The sequence below is a fragment of the Eptesicus fuscus genome, chromosome 2, assembly GCF_027574615.1.
Source record: "Eptesicus fuscus isolate TK198812 chromosome 2, DD_ASM_mEF_20220401, whole genome shotgun sequence".
Classification (NCBI taxonomy): Eukaryota; Metazoa; Chordata; class Mammalia; order Chiroptera; family Vespertilionidae; genus Eptesicus; species Eptesicus fuscus.
Window position 1 is genome coordinate 48,477,278 of NC_072474.1, and position 19,232 is coordinate 48,496,509.

Below are 19,232 nucleotides of genomic sequence, written 5' to 3' on the forward strand. Positions count from 1 at the left end.
CTACAATAGGATACTGCAATCTTTTTGAAATTTTCAAGTTTTTAAAATAGACTTTTGATATATTTCTGTAACTTCCAGTCTTCTAGGTGAGAATCTTTAATTGCTGTACTTCATTACATGCAGAATCAGAAATTTTAACAACCTAGTATCGTTAGCAATTTAACAAGAAAGAGGCAATGGAAAGAAAATGAGTTTCAAATTCAGTCAAAACTAGGTTCAGTTCCTGGATCGGTCACTTACAGATAGTGTGACCCCAGGTTCCTAACCCCTCTGAATCTTGATTTATACCAATAGAATAAGAGGTACCTAGTGCAACAAATACTGTTGTATGTCTTAAACATAATAGACGAGGCATACTGAGCACATAGAGAACCCTGAATAACTGGTAAGCACCTACAATAGCATTTGGAATATTGGCACCCAAGCATCTGAAAAGTGGAGGAGAGGAAAATGGAAGTAGACAAATAGGTCTTGATTGTCAAGCATTGTAATATGTAATAGTTACAAGTTTCTAATCCTAAAAAGAATGCTAGTGCTCACTTCGGCAGCACGTATACTAAAATTGGAACAATACAGAGAAGATTAGCATGGCCCCTGCGCAAGGATGACAAGCAAATTCGTGAAGCGTTCCATTTAAAAAAAAAAAAAAGAATGCTAATAGGTAGATGTCATACTTTTTCTCTCAATATCATGGGCATAGTTCAATTCATATGGTGTTATGTGAAAGAGCATGAATTATGTCAAAATTGAGTAATTTTTAAATCATGGACAACTTGGCAGCACGTGGTTAGACATAAAAGCATGGCCTAGGCTAACTTGCCTGATACACACACTTAGTTTATAGGGGCAGATATTACTGTCCCCAAATAGTAGCCATTTACTCCTATCTAGTTAAGCTACCTGCATCCAGAGAGCTTAATTTTCCTTTTTAGGGTTATAAACAGAGGAAGAGAAAGTTAATTTCTAAAATCAGTGCTTAGTTTCAGACTTTGGACAGTATCTGAAATGAATAGTAATATATTTTTTTTATTTTTTTTTTTACCATTAAGCTGATAAACACCACCACTAATGAATCCTATTTTCAACCCGGGCCTTAGAGGAACTGAAATCTAGTGGTCTGAGAGTGTTGCAGAACCTGAACTCACTGTTTCTCTCCATTTGCCTATGGCAGCTTCTCTAGTGTCAAGAAAAAACTGCATTTGAAGCAAATCCTTACCCCCTTTGACTCATTTGTGGGTTTCACTTAAGTTTTAAATGTCTCAGCTTTCAGGCTGTTGAAGAGTGGAGATGCCATTTATAATATATTTACTAAAAGAGTTCTGAAAAACAAGTCATTAGTCAGCTACTTTGATCTGCTTCTCTTAATCAAAGATTTATTGGGACAGTTTAGAAATAGTCAGATAAATGGTCTCCCTACCTGGGAGATGGGAGGGGGGAGCAATGCTCTGTGGAAGATTTATGCTGAATTGCTCTATGCCATCCTGCATTTGATTAACTTTTATCAACCAGAACAACAACAACAACTCCCCCCTCCCCAAACCTTTCCCAATGCATCAGTTATATGAACTTTATAAATGAGCCTTCCTTCTATTGCCAGCATAATTCACCATGATATAACCATTTAAAACATCTCCAAGAATAGGCAATTAACACAGGAGGTATTTATGTGATATTTCTGCAACAATTTTATTTGGAAAAAACTGAATGTGCTACTCTGTAATCTGAAACTATAAAGGAGTGATATAAAGTTTTTTTTTTTAATTGATTTCAAGTTTTAAGTGTTCCTGAGACCAGGTAGAAAATAAGTGGTCCCACCCTACCACCTTCTTGATCAGAGTAAACCAAGTCAAAGGTTGAACAAAACACTTAGCTCATGAGATCTGAAATGTGAGTCCCCTAGGATCCAAAAGACAGTTATACAGGCTTACCCTATTGTTTGTGCCGATTATATTTCCTCAACCCAAGATTTCACGTAGATATGATAGTGGAATTTTAGATCGGGAAGACAAAGTTTAGCTACGTTATTCTGAGTGCTCATTCATGACACTCAGAGTCAATTTTCAATTCCATCAAGAAAGACACTAACAAATTAAAAGATTCTTTCTGGCAAATGTGAAAAAATGTTAGGTCTCTTGGGAGTGCAAATAGGTATTGAATCCTGTTGTCCTTTTACTTCATTAATATATCTTCTTAATGAAAAAATGACTAACATAGACATTTCCTTTGTATTAAAAAAGTAAAAAGGACAATTAAGGTAAGGGCTTCTGAAAACATTCAAAGTACAGATGGTTTCCAAAACAGTTTTGACTGTTCCCAGATGATTGATTGATATTTTCAATGCCCTTGGCATTTCTGTGGCCTCAATTTTTTTTTCATATATTTATGTAAAAAAAAAAAAAAAAAAAAAAAAAAAAAAAAAAGAAGGTGGTGTAATACTTTTTCTCCTCCAGTTTCATCGTCTGATTTTTCTCTTCTGTGCTCTGAGCCCCTGAAGGCTGGTTTCTCTGGACCCTTTGCCCTCTGGTTTCTGTTGGGTTTGGCCAGTGGGAAACACTAGAGAAGATTGAATACCGGGTGTTAATTCTTCTGAAATCTCCTACAGATGTAGCGGGGGACTTTCCTCCTGTGGCTGTCCTTCATGCTGTAGAACTCTGTTCTTTTGTCTTAGCCCCATACCCTAAGGGTGCTATGGGATTCCCACAATTGAGTCACCACATCTTATTGGTTTCCTTAACCTTGTCTACACCTCTGTGAATGTTCTCTTTACTAGACTCTCTTTAATAAAACTCTGTTCGTTCTCTAAGCTATTTTAGTTCTATTTGCTTTATAATGAGACCCTTATATATTTACCTGGCATTTTACTCAGGTAGATGTGGATGTGCAGTCCACTAATATATAAAACAGACATAATTAGAGTGAAAAGAGCAGTTTTGATGAGTGACAAGTCACACTGGAAATAAGTACCAAGATTCTTTCCCAGCCCTGCCAATAACCAGCTGTGGTAACTTGGGAAGGTTTCTTAACTTTTACAAGTCTCACTTATTTGTAAAATAAGGGACTAGTTTAATGTTCAACTTTCAATGATATAAATGTTAAAGTGATCTTGCAAAATAAATATTTTTTTCTAAACTCACAGAGAGCATGGGTTATCATCCTTTTACAATGTTTAGTTTATCCTGTAGATTATGCTCATACATTGTCATTTAGAATTTGCAATACAGAAAAATTAAGCCCATAATTATTTCACCTGCTTTTCTCTTGAAGAATGAACTTTGAGCCTGTTTAACTGAGAAAACTGGAATAAATTACATTTTATTCAGAACTGAAAATATATGTAGAGAAAGAATGGCAAAGATGGAATAACAAGAACCTGATTTACGTTCACCCCTGCTACAACTAAAACTCCGGAACAAAATATAATCTAGAACAGTTTTAAAGGCTTTGGCCATCAGCAACAACAAGAGAGCGATTCCTGAGTGACAAGAAACAAATGGAGTGAGTGCAATGATTCCTCCACCTAATTTGAATGAGTTTCTGGGTCATAGCATGGGGGCAGATGGGGTGGGGGGATGACAAGGCAGAGCCATCAGTCTCCCTAACTTGAAGATATAGAAGAACTGGAAACCAGGCATGCCCAAAATAGCTAAAATATGCAGATCAGAATACCATGGGGGCAAAAGAGAGCTACAGAAAGATAACCCTGGAGATCTGGAGATTTGTTTCAGTAGTGGAATAAAATTAACCAAAATTTCATAAAATTTACAATATCCCATAAATTCTCTTGAACTTTGTTCTGGGATGCAGTGAAGTTACTTGGAAATAGTTTGATCCTTGCAAGTCTTGCTTTTAAGCTTTTATGCTGTCTTAGGCAAAGCTTTAAAGCAAGATTCTGAAGAATCAAACTGAGTGATTTACTTGGAACTTAATTGCATCTCTGAACAAAGCTCAACGAGATCTATGACAATACAAATATATTGACAATCCAGAAAGGTAAAAATCACAATGTCTTATATCTAATAAAAAAATTTCTAGACATGCAAAGAAGCAGAGAATTACAACCCATAATGAGGAGAAAAATTAATAACTGACCCAGAAATGACACAGATGATACAATTAGTAGAAAAAAATTAAAACTTTTATTATAACTACTAAAGGCCTGGTACACAAAATTCGTGCACTTGTGGGGGGGGGTGATGGTCCCTCAGCCCAGCCTGCATCCTCTCCAACCTGGGACCCCTCGGGGGATGACCAACTGCCAGCAGTCAGACATCCCTCTCACAATCCGGGACTGCTGGCTCCTAACCACTTGCCTGTCTGCCTGCCTGATTGCTCCTAACCCACTTCTGCCTGCCAGCCTGATTACCCCCTAACTGCTTTCCTGCTGACCTGATTGACACCTAACTGCTCCCCTGCTGGCCCGATCGCCCCAAACTGCCCTCCCCTGCTGGCCTGATCGCCCCCCAACTGCCCTCCCCTGCAAGCCTGGTTGCCCCCAACTGCCCTCCCCTGCCGGCCATCTTGTGACAATGTGGGGGCGGCCATCTGTGATGATGTGGGGGTGGCCATCTTGTGGCAGCCATCTTGTGATGACATGGGGCGACCATCTTGTGGTGGCCATCTTGTGACAATGTGGGGCGGCCATCTTGTGATGACGTGGGGGTGGCCATCTTGTGGCAGCCATCTTGTGATGACATGGGGTGGCCATCTTATGATGATGTGGGGGTGGCCATATTGTGAGGGCATGAGGATAAGTTTGCATATTACCTCTTTATTATATAGGATATTACATATGTTCAAGAAATTGGGAGAAAAATTGAACATTTTAAATAAAGGAATAAAAGATATAAAAAATTCCCAAACTTTAGATATAAAAAATTCAGATGGATAAAACTGTCTGAGATGATAAATACAGTCAGTTCTTATATTTTTGGTAGTTCAATCTCTAAAGTTGCTATGAACAGTGGATTAGTGAATACTGAACAATTGCTTCTGGGGGAAACATGGGATTCAGTTCTTGTGAGCCTCCGGCTATACAATTCTTATCATCCCATCAGTACATAAGCCTGTTTTATACATTTTTAAAGACTCCATGTTTAATATACACTGTTCATTCATTAATATTGAACTCAAGGCCAAAAGCACTATACATCATGCCTGAATGAAGCTCATAGAAGTGTGTTTTCTCTGTAAGGCACATCACAACCTTCTTGTGCTTAGAAACTCTAGACAGCATTGTTGCACTATGTGGGGGCTATTTTGAACAGCAAATTCAATGACAAAAAAGTATAAAAATGTAAAAAGTTTGGCATTAAATAGATATAAAACAACAACACACTTGCTTACAGTATGAGAGCTGAAAAAGAAGGCAGAGGGTTGCCTCATTCAATCTCAGCTGTGAGATGTATGTGTTAAGAAACTAACATTTTTCTGCTGTTGTGCTAATGCCCAAGAATGACCATGAAAGAGCAGTGAGTATTGATTTTGAGGTTTCAAAAAAATTTTAGTGAGTAAGCGAATTTGCCAATATAGAATCCAGAAATGTGAGGATTAACTGTACCCTGATGGTATTAATAGAAGATTAGGTCTTACTCAGAAAAGATTAGTGAACTTGAAGAAATAGAAACCATCAAAAATAAAGTACTAAGAAAGTAAGATGAACAATTTTAAATAGAATAATATACATGTAATTGGAATTACCAACCATGGAAAGCAGGAAATGTATTTGAGAGAAAAATGCTGAAAACTTACATATTTCATAAAAACTAAGTCCACAGGTATATGAAGTTATAAAAAAACAAAACCTCATAAAACAATGCCAAAATATCAAGACAAGAAATATGGATAAAAATCACCAAGACATGCCTGGCTGGTGTGGCTCAGTGGTTGAGTGTCAACCTATGAACTAGGTGATCACGGTTCAATCCCCTGTCAAGGCACATGCCCGGATTGCCGGCTTGATCCTTGGTAGGGGGCATGCAAGATACAGCCAATCAATGATGCTTTCTTTCCCTTCCTCTCTGAGATCAATAAAAATGTATATTTTAAAAGAAGTCACCAAGACACATCATAATCAAATTATTACAAATCAATGATAAATTCAAAATCTCAAGAGCAGCTAGAGGGGTGGTGGTAGAGATGGTAGGGTTGGATGTACAGAGGAAGATAAGCCAGCACAATAGCATATTTGCTATCAGAAATAATTAAAACCAGAAGGCAGCTAAGCAATAACTTTAAAGTAATGAAATAAAAGAACTATGCACCCAGAATCAATTTCTCTCAGACATAAAGTTAGACAGAAATACTGAAAAAATTCACAAGTATCAGGCACACATTAATATCAAAGTAGATTTCAAAGAAAATTATATAACAAGTGATAAACTCATTTCATAATGCTTATCATTTGAAATATATGGAGTTAATTCATCAATAATATTTAATATGCCTCAGTGTTTATATATGTAACAAAAGAGTTTTAAAATCCATTAAGCAAAATCTGGTAGAATTGCAAATAGAAATAATAGACATATATACAATGATAACCAGAGATTTCTGTATCCCTTTCTCAATAATTTCTACAATAAGAAGACATAAAGATAGTAAGGATATAGGTGACTTGAACAACACTTTCAATCTACTTGACCTAAAATGTTTATAGAACACTCCAAATGGCAGATATACATTTTATTCTAAGAGTATAAGGACTTTTTATCAAGATAGATTATATTTGGGCCATAAACATCTCAATTAAGTTAAAAAGGTTCAAGTTATTTAAAGTCTCTTCTTTGATCACAATGGAATTACTATGAAACTAGTAATAGGAAGACATCTGAAAAAAATCTATTAACTAAATAAAACAATTCTAAATAACCTGGATCAAAGAAAAATCAAAATAGAAATTGAAGCACTTTGAATGCAATGAAAGTAAAACAGAACATATTGATATATTTACAGTGTAGCATTATTTAATGGGAAATTATACAAAAAAATGCCTACGTTAAAAAGTAAAATGCTCCCAAATAAGTAACCTTAGTTTCCATCATAAGAAAATAGGAAAAGAGAAGAGCAAATAGAACCCAAAATAAACAGAAGAAAGAAAATAATAAAAGTGAGAATAGAAAGCAATGAAATAGAAAACAGAAAGACAACAGAGACAATCAATGAAACCAAAATTTGGCTCTGAGAAAATTCATAAAATTGATAAACTTCTACCCAGACTAAGGAGACAAAAAACAAAAACAAAAACAAAATACAAAAACAAAACCACAAAAACACATGTGACTAATATAATGAATGAGAGAGATGATATTATGCAGGTTTTACAGATATTTGATGCATAACAAAGACGCAAACACCTTTGTGTAAATATATTACACATCATAGATGAAATGGACAGATTCCTTGAAAGACATGAAAGATTAAGCTTATTAAAAAATAAATATGTAATACAAATATCCCTATGTCCATTTAATAATTTTAAACTTAAGTCACAACCTTTATATAAAGAGTATTTCAGACCAAGGTGTCTTCAATGATGAATTCTATTAAACATTTTAGGAAGAAAAAATACCAATTATATAAAACTCCTTTCAGAAAATTGAAGAGGAAATAATATTGTACCTCATTCTATGGAGATAGAATTATCTTGGTGCACACACACACACACAATTATCTTAATAGATGCAGAAAAAGCAGGTGAAACGTTCAAAATCCCAATTAATAACAGAAGGGAAATTCTTCAATCTTAAAAGGGATATTTTAAGAAAAATCTACATCTAACATTCTAATTAAGAGAGAAAGACTGCTGCTGAGTACTTATTTCTAAGGATGTCTTCTTTCATCACTTATATAACACTGCACTGGAGATTCAAACCAACAAGACAAGTGAAATAAATAAAAGACATTTGTATTAAACATGAAGAAACAAAATTATTTTTCATCATGGACTTCATAATCATCAATATAGAAAATCCTATAGAATTTATTAAAAAGTTGCTGGAGATTAAAAATGAACTTAGTAATTTTCCATGATTCAAAATGAATACCCAAAAGTCAATTGCTTGTATATATATATTAGCAAGGAACAATCAGAAATTAAGAATTTTAAAACATATCATTTATAGTAGCATAAAATATGAAATACTTAGCCGTGAATGTGACAAGAGATGTACAAAATCTATAAGCAAACTATAAAACATTGCTGAGAGAAATGAATACAGTCGAACAAACAGAGGGATGCATTGTGTTTCTGGATCACAAAACTCAATATTGTTAAGATTTCAATTCCCTCAAAGCAACTTATAAATTTAATGCAATCACTGTCAAAATCCCAGGACAGTATTTTTACACTATTCTGCTATAAGCTGATTCTAAAAATTCATATGGGGATGCAAAGGATTAGAATAGCCAAACAAATTTAAAAAAAATAAAGTTGGATAACTTATAATGAATCCCAAGACTTATTATAATGCTACAATAATCAAGACAAATGTACCATTTGTGTGGAGATAGACAAATAGGTCATTGGAACAGAATACTGAATAAACTCACACATATTCAATTAATTGATTTCAACAAAAGTATAAAGGCATTCGTATAGGGAAAGTTAGTATTTTTTTTAAAAAAATGATGCTGGGAAAACTGGATATCCACATGCCAAAACAATAACAATTATAATCCTTTAATCCACACCTCACATGATATATAAATATTAACTCAAATGAATCATAAATCCTAAAACCCAAAAAACATCTAGTGAAAAACATAGGAGAAAAATCTTTGAAAGCTTGGGAATGGTACAGATTTCTTAGATACAGTATCCAAATTATTATTTTTTAAAAAGAAAAATAAATCAGACTTGATCAAAATTAAGAATTGTTACTCTTTGAAAGGCACTGTTAAGAGAATGAAAAGACAAATCAGATTTCAAGTGAAGTTTTGTAAATCACACGTGATAAACATTTTGAATTCAGACTATATTAAGAACACTTAAAGCTTACAATAAAAATCAAACAACCCATAAAAACTAATTGATAATTTCAATACATACTTCAGCCAAGAAGATATATGGATGGCAAAAAACAACATGAAAAGATGTTCAAGATCAGTAGTTAGTAGAGAATTGCAAACTAATGAAAGTGACAATGTTTAAAATTAAAAATCTACAAATGTCTAAATTAAAAATCTGAATATATTAAATGTTGGAGATGGAGCCACTGGAAGTTTCATACATTGCTGGAAGGGGGAGCATAAAATACTGCACCCACTTTAAAAAGATAAACATACTCCTGCCATCTGACCCAGGCATTCCATTTCGCTTCATTTTTTTCCAAGCAATATGAAAGCACATATCCACACTAAGACTTGAATAAAATTGTCCATAACAGCTTGATTGTAATAGTCCAAATCTGGAAACAATCCAAATGAACATCAGTGGGTGAATGGACAAGCAAATGGTATTGTATCCATACAAAGGAATACCACTCAGCAAAGACAAGGAGTGAAAGGCAGCATGCACGAATCTCAAGACAATTACTCTGAGTAAAATAAGTCCGACAAGTATCATTTACATAAAATTCTAAAAAAATAATGTATAGGGACAGGAAGCAAATTGGTGGTTGTCTGGTGACGGGAAGGGGGTGAGAGGGGCAGGAAGGAAGTATTACCATAGGCATGAGGAAACTTTGAGGGGTGATGGATATGCTCATTAACATTATCGTGGTGATGGCTTCATGAGTGCAAACATAGTTCAAAAGTCATCAGATTGTACACTTTAAATATGTGTCATTTATTACATGTCAATTTTATCTCAGAAAAGCTGTTTGTGTGTGTAGAGAGAGAGGGAGGGAATGAGAAACGGAGGAAGAGAGAGAGAGAGAGAGAAAGAGAGAGAGAGAGAGAGAGAGAGAGATGTACTTGGATGCTGGTTTGCATTCTTATCGAAGTATTTATTGGTCAAAAAAAGGGGGGTAAATAACTCTGTTAATCAGTCTTATTTATTTATTTTTTTTAATCAGTCTTATTTTGATGGTGCCTTTAGTTTCATAAATTCAGTGTGTAAAGGGTCTCAGAATGGTGGATCTTTTCTTTGTGCCACTCTCTATAGTCCTGATAATAAGCCCATGACTTGAGCATAATTATGTGTATCTTACAGATTGGTTGCCTGAGGCACTGACTATCAGGTCACTGCTAAGACTGGAGACGCCGTATCCCTGGCTGCACAGCACCACTCATTGCACCCGCCCGGGCCCACCTCAGGAATCCGGTGGTCCCTGGCCAAGTGCCTTGGTGTCCCCTTTCCCTCAACATCTCCTGCTGCCCAGTCACACTTGTATTGTTTTAAAAACCATTTAATAAATATGAACGCAGAAATGCATCGCCAGGTTGCCATCTTTGCCCAGTGAACGTAGGCCCTACCCTGTTTCTGCCAAGGGAACAGACTCCAATTGTTGGCATTTCTTAAACCAGCGCAGGAGTTTTCCTGTTGTGTGAGGCTAAGATTGCCATGCTGCCTGCCGGAGGATAAACGCAGCCATGCTTCCAGATATTGACACCTGCTGGTCAAGAGCATGAACATCTACAGAGAAGCAGGAAGCAGAGTCAGGAGTCATAGTCTTTCCGGATTTCAGTCCCTCATCAGTAAAGATACGTAAGCCTTTACCCACAATATCTGTATATTTATATATTACGTATAAACGCTAGTTCATGCATTATAAAACATATCAAAATGCATTTCAAACATAAATGTAGAATAAACACTAATTTAAAAATAACATATTTTATTAATGATGCCTAAGCACTATTTTGAAGGCAATGTTAATGCATATCTTTCACTCTGTAAAAAAAAAAATCATGGTTTAACCCATTGTGATATACAAAGTGATTATTTGGTTTATTTTATTTAAGATGTGTTGAAATAAACTTTAATTGAAATAAATGTTAGTTTATTTGGACGTGATGCACACTGGCTGTGCTTATTTAAATAAATAGATTTCACTTAAAAGTTTGTAGGTTTTGGTTTGTTTTTTGCTTTTTTGCAAAAATTTGTTGTTTTAAAAAATGCATGTAGTAAATCTCTATCTCCAGGATGTAAATCAGTTGTTCTTGCCAATTAGAAGAGGTGTTGCATTGAAAATTTTTTAAACAAATGAGTTCAAAACCTTTCAAAACTTTATTTGGAAAATTGTGCTAACATGTTTTAAAATAATGTAGATGAGGTTTTTATGTATCCGTCATTATTTTCAGCCAAAGAAAAAATGAGAAAAATAATGTCAAATATTTATTGCAAATGTTCGCTCCATAGCTCAGTTTTCTTTCATAAAATAGTTACTTTTTCATTCATTGTAAAAGTGTCACCTTACCTATGAAGGACATGTTACACGTGTTTGTTTCAAATATTTGCATTACAACAGCAGAAGGGAAGCACTTAACACTTTTCTCTTTTTTTAAAGGCAAAAATATGTAAGCTGTCTTGAAGTTCTGCAACGCTTTTATACTCTTCGTCACATGATGACAAGTAAAGCTCTCTGTGGAACAAAGGATTTTCCTACATTCCACATTCCATTCCATCTACTGTAAAGACACATTTTTATTTCAAGTTCTCATGGCGAAACGCCCTTACTCTGCCGGATGAGACTGTAGCACCTTGGGCATGTCGGCTTCGTTTTGCTGTTGCAATGGCCTGCCAAGAATGATGCAGTGATTGATGTGTAGATGCTGGCTATTTCTGTGACCTTCTCCCAGCATTCTTGTTAGAATTCCAAAGTGTATACTATGTCAGGAGTTAATGTATACGATATTTCCTCCCCCAAAATTATGGTGATATAAAGTAAGTCATTTATTATTGAGAAAGTATTTTCTGCAGTACATCTGTCCTTTAATGGCCCACAAACTGTAGTTTTATGTGTATTTTGTCAGTGAAAGACAATCTAGCAAATAGCATAAATTGAGTATAGTAGAAACATCACTGGTTTGTCTCAACTGTATAACAAACTTTTCACACTGCTTAATTGGCTCTAGTATCTGTTTCCATCTTGAACTGTTTCTCTGTATCTTCAAACAGCATTTGCTAATGGTGGAATGATTGTTGATTTATCATCACATTAATGTATTTATATTGTTTGGTCATATTTTACCACAGCAGGAGGACATTCCTCAAAGGTATAAAGATTTTTGTGCCTTGATTATAAGCAAGAAACCCTCAAAAGATGTATTTAAAATTTATCATTGTGGTTAATGGATATTTATAAAGTACTGGATTAAGTAATATGTAATTTTAAATATTGCTAAAATTTGTAGAGATGTATTACATGTTAGGGAAGTTTTGGAATATTAGGATTTTCTTTAATCATCTGTTTCTTTGCAAGAATATATATATATATACATATTATACACACACACACACACACACACACACACACACACACACACATATATATTTGGTTATTTGGTTAATCCTCGCCAGAGGATATTTTTCCATTGCTTCTTTTTTTTTTACTTTAAAAAATAAACTTTATTTAAAAAATCTTTATTGTTGAATGTATTACATATGTCCCCCTTTTCCCCCCATTGACCCCTTCTAGCCCATGACTACCCCCCATCCCAGGCCTTAAAAAAGAAGAATCCATTGCTTTTTCAGAGGGGGTGGAAAGGAGAGGGAGAGAGAGAAACATCTATGTGAGAGAAACACATGGATTGGTTGCCTCCCACACATGCCCTGACCAGGGCCAGGGATTGAGCCTACAACCGAGCTATGTGCCCTTGACTGGAATCAAATCCAGGACCCTTCAGTCCGTGGGCCGACGCTCTATCCTCTGTGTCAAACTGGCTAAGGCTGCAAGAATTTTTAAAAGCACTAATCTATGTGAGAATTAGTTTAGTTCAATCTAGATGTGAACTGTAAAGGCACCTGTCTGAGCACTCGCAATGGCACACGAGAGAGGACCAACGTTGATCCTCATCTGTTGACACTTTTACTCTCCACACTGCCACTAATATTAAATGCACTATATACTGCGTTAGCGATAAAGCTAAATAAAATCCACAGATTTTCTGTTTGTACTTCAAGCATCATTTTGTGTACCACATTGGTTATGTACATCACATTTGATACCACTCTTATAGAGCAATCTTTGTGTGAATAAGACCAGGATTCCTTACTTGGTGTACAAACTCAGGATTGCTGGCCTTTGGAATGAGTGGATGAATCTTAAATGTCCAAGTACAGAGAAACAAGTAAAAATGTTGAGGTAATAATATTTTTCAATTTCTGTATCTGTGGTAGACAATGGATTATAAAAATTTCTAGAAGCCACCTGATTTTCCCTCAACTTCATCCATTTACCTCTGAGATAATTGAGTTGCAAATGTTCATATTTAGAGAATTTAGAAAAAGTTGGCAAAATTGCTGAGCTGTTTATACATTACCTGTACTGGAGAAAAATCTTGTAATTAAAAGAATTATTACTATACACCAATAAGTAAAAAGCAGTAGTGTTTTAAAATGTCAGAGTACTCCCCCTGAGAGAATATTAACACTGCTTTGATAAAGATCTAATAAGAATAAAATAATAACGGAATAGATAGGAGGAGTAATTATATCTCCTGTTTTGCATCTACTGACAAGTGGAGACCTGCCGGAGTTTCATCAGATATAATATTCAGCTTCTCACTGACTGCAGTTTGTATATTAGAAGGTCGATACAATTGTAAAATGATGGACATATACGAAATGTGTCATGAAATGTAAGAATCTGCACACAAAGATAGACCTCCTCTGTTTCAACTGCTTGTCACATAATTACAGTTTAAAATGTTTATACATTGATTTCTGTATAAAATGGAGAGAGCCTTCAAGTAAAAGGTCAGAAAGCCACAATGGTGGCCGTCTTTAGCTCCCCTGTCATAAATATCTGGGTCAGGTAACCCAAGGCAGCCCAAGGCACCCTCCTGTATTAGCACCATAACTTGCAAAATGGGACATGGTGGCGAATACTTAGGGATGGAGACCAAAATGTCATATTCTAAGATGATTGCATTCCCACAACTCTAATTAGGCAAGGCTTTAAAGAGCATTTTTTTTTTAAGGAGGAGACAATTTCGTCTGCAATACCGTGAGTAGACAAATTAATTTTTCCTCGGATGTCAGACTCTTCTAATGCCAGCATCTACGCTTATAATGCCAGTGTCGCCCTGTACGTCATTCTCCATGTCATTCTTTGCTGGTTTTACAGTTTCACTATAGTGAACCTAAATATGGATTTTATCTTTTTAAAAATGATGTTTAGAACTTGATGAGTGCTCCCATCTTCCAATATCAAACATTTTATGTTTATGGACATTGCTTATCCCCCAGTTCTCTATTACTTCCTCTGGAATGTCAAATACATGTGTGTTGAAACTTCTGTTTCCATTCTCCTTGTTGATTAACTTCTCTTTAATATTTCCTATCTTTTTATTATTCTGTGCTACATTTAAAATGATTCCTACAAATTTATCTTTCAATTCACTAATTCTTCCTGTTGTATCTACTAAGCTATTTAATCTAATTTGATCTTTAATTTTTTTAACTTCCATATTTTCAAGAATTTTGCTTTAGTTCTACTTTAATACAGCCTGTCCACTCTTTTTGCCATGAATTGGTAGCATGATTTCAAGCAATTTAGTTCCTATTTCTATTATTCATTTCTTTATTTGTAAAATGGATATGATTATAATATTAATACTGAGCCATTATAAAAGTAAGTATGATAATGGATGTGAAATTTCCTAGAGAAATATCTGGTAAACAGTAAGTACTCAGAAACTATTGGATGAAATTGTTACAGAAGTCATGAATGTTTTCTGAAAATCGGGCCTCTATATGTATGTCCAAACAACAGGAGAGGAGGAGGCTATCCCAAGGTTCTGTACTGTCCTGTAGAGACATTATGTCACCTTTTCTGTGAAAGAGTATTATTGGGCTTAGTAGAGGAAGAACAGGCTGAACAGAGGATCAGGAACACAGGTGGATGGAAAAGCAAAATGTTTCCTCCATGGCTATAAGAGTCAGATAATTTCTTTTTATTGGAATTTGAACAAGATTATACATATATTAAAGGCCAGGAACCTCTCTTCTCCCTTTTATTCTTCTCTCTATTAAGCATTTAATAAATTGGCTTGTAAATAGTAGCTGCTCAATAAATTCTTCTGAAATGAGTAATTATATTTCTTTCTACAGAGGCCAAAGTACTTTCATAGAGAGACAGAAACCTGCATAATCTATTTCTCATGCTTCTTCCCCCCCACCCCCTCCGAGTGAGATTCTAAATCATTGAACTTGTTCTAGGGAAGAAAATATGAATACATGTTATGAATAGTTCATAATTAAATGACAAATGATGCTATTAGAAAATGTGTAATGGGGAAATATTTAAGAAACATAACTCCATGGCAGTTAGAAACATCTTGATAGGAAATGCATTAGTGGCCCTCTTTATCATTCTAAGATGACAACAAAGTTATAGTTTATAAAAGCTTTTGAAAGCTTAGACCCACAGTTTCTTGTTTGCTCACAGTTTACAAGTTGATTTCCCATTTCCTTTCCTCTTCCTCAACCCATTCTGAATAAATTGAATGATATAATATCTGCTATTGTGTGTGACATTTCCTGAAAAAAAAAAAAACACCCCACATTTATTTTTAATATCTTATTTTCTTCCTAAACAGAATATAGATATGTATTTTGTTGGTGGTGGTGATGGTGAGGTCCTGGTGGTGTTAAGGTTCTGGAGGGAACATGGTAGGATGGTGAGAACTTGAGGGTCAAGTCACATGGACTTGCTTTTCCTGGCCTCTGACTTATGAATTATAAACCCATGAACAAGACATTTAATCGCTACAGCCTCACCTCCCCCATCTGTATGACAGAGGTAATGTCTCATAGATTGTGGTGCAATGAAATGAGTCTGTGGATGTGAACCACTTAGCAGGAAGCAGACAACCCTTGTGTAAGTCCCACAGAGCTAGATGATTTTGAGTCAATGGCAGAAAGGGCCATTCTTATCCAGAGAAGTATCTTTGGCTCCGTGGACAGCCACAAAACTATTTTTCAGAGATTTTTCTCTAGGACTCATTGTTGTATCTATCCTTTACAGTTCATCCAGCCTCCATTCCCCAATGATAGCCGGGAAACCCAGGCCTAATGGCTCACCTCCCTGATTGGTGGAAGGATCCTCTTTCCACTCCTGTGCTCAGGTCTACTGACTGATGTTTCTCAAACTGGCTCTAAGCAAACCTAATAAAACAAAGTTCAGTAGAAATAGTAACCACTTGTTTATACTTTATTATGTGCTAACCACATGCTTTTATTCAATTTTTTCGAAACAATTTCGTGATATAGGTTTCTTAATCCCATTTTACTGATAAAACTGTGGTTTAGAGAATTTGAGTTAGTGTCCAAAGTCACACAATATGTTCAGATCAAAACCAGGTGTCAAAACTAGATCTCGCCGATGCCAAAGCCACAATCGTCCACACTGGGCCAGCCCGTTGCTTCTCCTTCTTGGCCTCCTTCTTCCTGGTGGTGAAAACGCTTGTGTCTCTGTGCCCTCATTTTTAAATTAATAAAAAGGTCAACTGCTGTGAAAGTCAATACAGGTGGAAATCTGGTGAAAGCTCATAAAGCTAAAACACATTAATGCAAAGAGAAGTGAGAAATGATTTTTGAAAAAAAAATTTTTTTATATATGTGGCATTGCCTATGGTTAATAAGAGATCTGAGAAATGTGTTCATGCTTCATAATTGCCATCTTATTCTAAGCACTTGGATAGGAAAAGGCAGGTTAATAATTACTGGCCCATTTGCTGCCTCTTAAAACAAGTGGCTGCATCACATGCTCCTGTGGCCTCAGAAAGGAGCCAGCTCCCTGTCAAAAGCAGTGGGTTCACTTCTCTTTATGTAATAATGGAACTGAATGTGCTCATTTCAATCAGTACCAAGCACAGAGAGGCCTGGTGATTTTCTTTGTTTGGAAAAAGTGAGACTTCCTAAGTTCCATAAAACAATTGCAGTGCAACATGAAATAGGAGTGCTGTCATCTCCACTGCTGTTTACAAGCAGTGTGTTTTCAATAGCCAAAGAGACTTCAAATTTTACTTTTCCAACTAGCTTTTCATTAAAGCAACTGCGCCACTATTTTTATTGTATTTTCCTAAGTCACACGAGGCGTTTGTTTACCTGTATGGAGCATACAGAAGAGCAGAAAGAGAAATGGATACTGGGCAATAATCAGAGAGCAGCCTAGTGCTCCTTACAATCCCAGGGTCAGTTGGCGAGGGTATCAGCCAAGTCATGTGAGGCTAGGATTAGGATGGGCTACACTATCTGAGGCAATCTGCCAAGGAGAGAACCAGAAGTTCGACCAAAATCTCTTAGGCAGAACTGAGAAGCTAACCCCAGTGAGACCAATTACAGACACCAAGACTAAATTGCCGGAGGTGGAAGCAGACACAGCCCGTGGAGCCAGGAGTTTAGGATCAAATGGGGATGACATGAGATTAAGAACAGGTCAGAAACAAAAGGTCCAGGGCAGACTTCAAGAATACCCATGGCACATTCATGCACATCTATATGCCTCAGTCTGTGCATGTCATATGAGATGTCAGTCTGGCTGAAAGAAAACCAGGATGCATCAACTGTTCATTCTTCTCCAGAAAAGATGGGAACCAGCAGCTGTGCTGAGGATGTGGCTGAAAGAACATGTGGTCAGAGGTGTCATCTTTCTTTAAGAATTCTTCCAGCACAACATAGCAACTCACCCCCAGCCCCCAGCCCCATGTTCCTACTGCATAGTGTTAGATACAGAACAGTTGCTCAGTAAGCATCCCTGATGGACCCAATGCATCTTTAGGTTAAGTAAAGCACCTCAAAATAAGTTTAGCAGCAAAATGTATATTTTGAGAATATATATCTTAAAGGTGTTATACTAAGAAATAGGGAACATATCTAACCCTCAAAGATTAATTTTTCATAGTAAGTCAATGGAGAGGCTCTAGAATTGCCCGACTCGTGCAATGCACCTTCTAAATTCCATATCTGCACCGAATGCTGTTCCTGCATGTTAGAAAGACTCAAAATCAAGTGAACTTGGCCCTGACAATCCACCACCTATTTGTTCTACTTTGATATGTTGTCATGGTTGATTATTTAATGTAGAAAGCACCCTTGGAGATAGAAAATATGATGTATCATGAGTATTTTTCAAAAGCTCTTAAACTATAACCCAAGTGATTTATTGGTAGTTCTTGAGCTTCATAATACTCTAAATCTATGAAGGAATGATTAATTATTTAAATTTTTTATATTTTGTATCAGTGGCCATTAACTAGCAATAATACTTGCTTCATTGGCTATTGGTAAGTTTTTCTTCTATGCTTTTCTATTCATCTGAAAACATTGTCCCCTCTCAGCTACAGAAGCTGAAACTGTCAGCATATTCCCAGGATTCCTCACAGTGATGACTGTGGGCAATCTGGATTTTTCCTTTCATTCTATCTGGATTTTTCCAATTCTCTTCAATGGACAAACTTTGTATTTATAACCACAATAAGAAGAGATAGTGTAAAAATATTACTTTGCAAGGGAACTGAGAAATAATTTAGAGCGTAAGTTAAATAATTAGTCATATAATCTTTGCTAGATTGTGGTAACAACCTCAAAATCTCAGTGGCTGAACAAAAAGTTGTTTTCACATAAAAGTGGGATGAGATAACTCTCTGGTATCACTAGTACTCACATGTTTGATTTAGCAATTGGGCATTTCAGCTTTAATTTTTAAAAAATATTTTATTGATTTTTTTACAGAGAGGAAGGGAGAGGGATAGAGAGCTAGAAACATTGATGAGAGAGAAACATTGACCAGCTGCCTCCCGCACCCCCCCCACCGGGGATGCGCCCGCAACCAATGTACATGCCCTTGACCGGAATCGAACCTGGGACCCTTCAGTCCACAGACCGGCGCTCCATCCACTGAGCCAAACCGGTTTCGGCTCAGCTTTAATTTTATAGTATATTCATATTAATGACCTCCTATAATTGCCAAGATAAGGGCAAAATTGGGGAATTGTATTTTAAATAATTCTAACTGCAAATGCACGTATCACCTTTATTAGCATTTCATTGGCTAAAGGAAGGGAACAGGGAAATACAATCCTCACATGGGTCTAGAAGAGGAAAACTGGAAATAGTGGGGAGAGAC

At 35.9% G+C, this 19,232-nt stretch overlaps 1 non-coding gene across 1 annotated transcript; it reads left to right on the forward strand.

The window, feature by feature from the left end:
* The first annotated feature begins 532 nt into the window (after positions 1–532).
* LOC114228109 (U6 spliceosomal RNA) lies at positions 533–639 on the forward strand. The gene has a single exon (XR_003614189.2). It is a non-coding gene; the product is annotated as a U6 spliceosomal RNA (small nuclear RNA).
* The last annotated feature ends 18,593 nt before the right edge of the window (positions 640–19,232 follow it).